The following is a 6,000-nucleotide window of genomic DNA, read 5'->3' as shown; positions in this document are numbered from 1 at the left end:
GCCAAGCTAGCTTCCTGAAGCCTGTGAAGGAAAATGATCAGAAAAAGAAGGAAGCCAAACCCATAGGGATTTGGGTTAGACTGAAGCTCCAGCCTGCTCCACCCAAAGCAGAAAACTTTGTGAGAACCATTGGAAAGGACTGAGCTGCTGGAACCCATTCCCTATGAATTCATGGCATGGTAAGTATAAAAAAGTGATGAGATGTCAATTCTGAGACTAGGCTACAGAAGACTGTGACTTTTATTTTGCTTGCACTTACTCTGTGGCTCTTCTAGCTTGCTGTTCTGGTGCAGCAACGTCCTTGATGTGAGCCCACATAGACAGGTCCACGTGACAAGGAACTGAGGACTGCCTCTGGTCAAAAGCTAGTGAGTCGCTGAGGCTGTTGGTCCAACATCCCTTAAAACACTGAATCCTACCAACAATCATGATGGGGGGGGAGGTGATGTCACTCAACAGCTGAGTAGGGAGTCTGGGTCACAGAGCTCCAAAAGGCAGCAGCAGCTTGGATGTTTTACACTACAGTGTTTATTTTATCTATGGCTAGCAGATGCTGGGCATTGTTTTCCATAATATGCAAAGCAATCAGGCTCAAAATGGATACAAATCTGTTTATTTAGGCTATGCTAAAAACTTCGGATGTGTAAAAAATTTAGTTTGGCACTAGTGGCCTTTGGGCTAATAGGCCCCAGACCTCTGTGAAGAAATAACCTAAGGGCCACCTTTGGTTAATTTATATAACAGATTCACAGTAAAGTTCATCTATAATTGACTAAATCAAATGGCAACAGCTTGCTTTTAAAATTTCTAGACTATGATAAAATCGTAACTTTTAGTTCTCTGACAGATAACTCTGAACTGTCAAAGAAATAATTGTTCAGACGTATGAGAGGCTCAAAGTTCTTTGAGAAAAATATTGGCTCCTTGGGCCAGGCATTACTGCTACAGACTCCGCCTCAGGCACATTTATGAAAAGGTGAATTACCTCTTAGCAAAAATAAAACATCTTTAATTTCGATAACTGCATTTTATTTGGCTACTGACCATTGTTCATAAAGAATGTATGACTTTTTAATAAGATACCCAGTATACACAGTCTTCCCTTTAGTCACTAGCCAGAGAGCACAATTTGGAATTGTAAATCTTGTGTGCTAAAAGTACAGGTGGGATGTAACAGTCCAAAGGCAATGTTAGCCATGAAGTCTTGTGAATTTTGTAAACTCTTTAAACCAGGAGTCTAGAAATCAAAGAAACTTATTTCCTGATATTTACTAAGCTATAATTTGGTACCTGTATTTGTTTTTAGGATAAATTATGTCATTTTGCAGTAACAAATTACCACTCAAATTGTGATGGCTTAACATAATAAAAAAATTTGTCTAGCTTCACTACATGTTCGATAATGACTTGAGAGTGTTTGCTGTGCCATACATGTATACTCTGTGGCCCAGGTTGACTGAGGATCTACCACCTTATAGCTGTACCATATGAACCAAACAAGCGGGAAAAAAGAATCTGATCTGAAAGAGCCCACTTCACTTCTGCTCGCCTTTCACTGGTCAGAATGAGTAACATCTAACTTCACAGAGACGGGAAAATTTAAGTGAGGCGAGGGAATAGAATATTTGATGAATATTATCTCAATGACAGTGCCATTCCTGTCTTTGAGGTCTAATGAGATAGGTGGATTAGTTTCCTCTTGCTGCTTTAACAAATTACCACAAACTAGTAACTTAAAACAACAAAAATTTATTATTTTACTATCATGAAGGCCAGAAATCCAAAAGGGGTAGGATTATAATCAAGGTATTGGCATTTCTTGTCTCATAGCCTGCTTCCTTCTATCTTCAAAGCAAGGAATGGGCAGTTGAGTCTTTCTCAATTCACATCATTCTGATACTGACTCTTCTGCTTCTGTCTTCCATATTTCAGGATCTCTGTGATTACAAGATACCTGAAAAATCCAGGATAATCTCCCTATTTTAAGTCACCTAATTAGAACCTTAATTCCATTCTCAACCTTAATTTTCCTTTGCCACAGAACATAACATATGCACAGGCTCCAGAGATTAGGAGATAGATATATCTGAGGAGCTATAATTTTGCCTACCACATAGGATATGAAAAATACTTGGGCAGTTTTGACGTACCTGCTATTAAAGATAATGCTTATTATGTTATGCAATGACTTTTATATAAAATTCACATTTAAAAACTTTAAGAACTAATAAGCTTCCTTGTATTAGTTCATGGGAATGAAGTAACATAATATGTTTTTCTTTTAGTCTTAGAGACAAGGAAGAAGAAAAGTAAATTCAGTAATACATTGCCATACACCTTTCAGTATCAGTTTCCAGAACAAGTAAATCCTGTTTTCCTAGATAGTCCTATAATTTATTTCTCCTTTAAAAAAATGCTCCCTGCTGCCTCCAATGTTTTTAGAAGCAAAATGTATTAAGGATTACATTAATCAAAATAATAATAATAATGTCAGCATGGTACATTGAAGAAAAATTATAGAATATGGAATGCAAATTGAAAGGAAAATAAATATGGAACATCATTCTGCAGAAAAACGTTTTCTTATATTTTATTTATAAAAATATAGAGAGCAAGGCCTATATATACTTGGAAGAGAGAAAATTTAGAGAAATAAAATAGAATCCCTTCCTTCAAGAAGCATAACATTTATTTAGTGTGGCAAAACCATACACATAAAGGCATAACTAGCTACAGCTACCATGAAATAAACAGAACATTGTCTTAAAGATATATGAGTTAAAGAAGGAAGAAAAGAAGGCAAAAAAAAGAGGCAGAAAAAGAAGGCAAAAGTAACTTTATGGAAAAAAATATTCTAATAGGTCAAGAGCACATTTTTTATAATATATTTTATTTTTTAGAGCTGTGTTTTAGGTTTATAGCAAAAATGACAGGAGGTACACTGATTTTTTATATAAACCCTATCCCCTGTCCAACACATGCATAGCCTCCTCCATCATTAACATGCCTCACCAGAGTAGTACATTTGTTACAACTGATGAAATTACATTGACAAATTATTATCAAATTTATAATTTACTTTAGGTTTACTCTTGATGTACATTTCATGTGTTTGGACAAAATTTTAATGATATCTATCCACCATTAGAATATACAGACAGTTTCACTGCCCTAAGAATTATCTATGCTCTATTTATACCTCTGTCCCCTTTAACGTCTGGCAACTGTTTTTACTGTTTCCATAGTTTTACCTTTGCTGAAATGTCATGTAGTTGGAATTGTACAATATGTAGCCTTTCCAGATTAGTTTTTTTCACTTAGTAATATGCATTTAATTTCCTCCATATCTTGTCATGGCATGATAGCTCATTTTTTTTTTTAGCACTGAATAATATCCCATTGTCTAGATGTACCAGTTTATCCATTACCTACTGAAGACCAGATTGTTTGCTTTCAAGTTTTAGTAATTATGAATAAATGTGCTGTAAACATCCACGTGTAAATTTTTGTGTGAATATAAATTTTCACTCCTTTGAGTAAATATCAATGAATGTGATTGCTGAATCTCATGGTAAGAGTGTGATTACTCTTCTAAGAAACTGCCAAACTATCTTCCAATGTGGCTGTACCGTTTAGCATTCCCACCAGTCATGAATGAGAATTCTTGTTGCTCCACGTTCTCATGAGAATTTGGAGGTGTCATTACTTCAAATTTTAGCCATTCTAATAGGTGTATAGTGATATCTCATTTTAATTTGCATTTTCCTGATGACATATGATGTGGAACATCTATTCATATGCTTATTTGACATCTGTATTTTTATTTGTTTGTTTGTTTTAGTGAGATATTTGCTAAGGTCTTTGGCTCATTTTTTTCAATCAGGTTGTTTGTTTTCCTTATTGTTGAGTTTTAAGAGTTCTTTTATATTTTGTATATCAATCCTTTATCAGTTCTTTTGCAAATATTTTCTTCCAGTTTGTGGTTCATCTTCTCATTGTCTTTTGCAGAGACAATAAATTTTAATTAAATCCAGCTTACCAATTATTTCTTTCATGGATGGTGCCTTTGATATTTAATCTAAAAAGTCATCATTTTACTCAAGATTTTGTAGGTTTTCTCCCATGTTGTCCTCTATGAGTTTTGTAGATGTAAATGTAACATATTTGCATCTTATATTTAGGTCTGTGATTCATTTAAATTTAATTTTTGTGAAGGGTATAAAGTCCGTGTCTAGATTCATTTCTTTGTATGAGGTATGAGGATATCCAATTGTTCCAGACCATTAAGTGAAGAGATTATCTTTGTTCCATCATATTACATTTGCCCCTTTGTCAAAGATAAATTGAATATATTTATGTAGATCTATTTCTGGACTATTATGTTCCATTGATCTATTTGTCTGTTCTTTCACCAATACCACAGTATCTTGATTACTGTAGCTTTATACTGCCTTAAAATCAGATAGACTTACTCCACCAACTTTATTCTTCTCTTGCAATATTTTGTTGCCTATTCTGAGTTTTTTTTCTCTCCATATAAACTTTAGATTCAGTTTGTCCTATCTGTAAAATAATTTGTTAGAATCATATTGAAGTTAAGGTTAATTTGAGAAGAACTGAGATCTTGATAATATTGAGTCTCCCTATTGATGAACATGGAATATCTCTACTTATTTAGTTCTTCTTTCATTTCTTTCAACACAGTTTTGTAGTTTTTCTCATGTGGATATTGTGCATATCTTGTTAACTTTATACAATAGAATTTCTTTTTTATCTTGGTAATGTAAATGATATTGTGTTTTTTTTATTCCAAATTCCCCTTGTTCATTGTTGGTATATAGAAAAGTGATAGACTGTTGCATATTAACCATGCACTCTGTAACCTTGCTATAATTGGTTATTAGTTCCAAGAGTTTGTCAATTCTTTCTGACTGTTCACATAAATGAGTATATCATCTTTGAACTTTATTTCTTCCTTCCCAATCTGTATACTTTTTATTTCCTTTTCTTGTCTTACTGTATTATCTAGAACTTCCAGTAGAACATTGAAAAGCAGTGGTGATCTTTCCACTTTGTTAGAAAAATATGTCCCTAATTGTCATTATTGTTATCGTCACCATTCTCTCTTTCATTTCATGATCATACACAGCCTATGTTCTCTGTAGTGAAATTCCACTGATAGAAAATGGGCTCCTGGCTCTACTTCCAGCTGAACCAGATGTTTTCAGTTAGTTCATAGAATAGCCAGTATGTGTATATATATTTAGTAGTTGTTCTAAATCAAGTTCCCAAATTCACTATCCCTAAATTCTTGTTTGAGACTGATACTCCCAATGACATCCATACTCCTTAAGAGATTACAAAAGGTTTTAGGAACTCCCTCCCTCTCTCTCACTCTCTCTCTCTCTCTATCTCTCTTGTTTCTCTCACCTACTCTTTTCCAGTTCAAATTCATTTAACTTTCTATATTCAAATCCCTGGGGTAAAATTAGTCATTAATTATCTTAAATACAAAACCTGAAACCATAAAACTCCTAAAAGAAAACACAGGGGAAAAAGCTCAAAATTGATCTTAGCAATGATTTTATGGATATGACAGCAAAAGAAAAGGCAATAAGAACAAAAATAAACTTATTTTTAAAGAAGCTTCTGCACAGCAAAAGAAGCAATCAACAAAATGAAAAGGCCACCTACAGAATGATCAAAAATATTTGCAAACCATATATCTGATAAGAGATCAATATACAAAATATGTAAGAAACTCACACAATGTAATAGCAAAAAAATCAAATAATCTGATTTTAAAATGGGGAAGAGACCTGAATAGGCATTTTTCCAAAGCAGATATTTAAATGGCCAAAGATACCTGAGAAGGTGTTCAACATTACTAAACAACAGGAAATGCAAATTAAAAACACAATGAGTCATTATCTCAAATCTGTTAAAATAGCTTTTATAAAAAAAGACATGAGGGGCAATTGGGTGGCTCAGTTGGATAAG

The sequence above is a fragment of the Herpailurus yagouaroundi genome, unplaced genomic scaffold, assembly GCF_014898765.1.
Source record: "Herpailurus yagouaroundi ecotype Mexico unplaced genomic scaffold, PumYag 29, whole genome shotgun sequence".
Taxonomy (NCBI): Eukaryota; Metazoa; Chordata; class Mammalia; order Carnivora; family Felidae; genus Herpailurus; species Herpailurus yagouaroundi.
The sequence above is the reverse complement of the archived record's forward strand: the minus strand, read 5'-3'. Positions refer to the sequence as shown.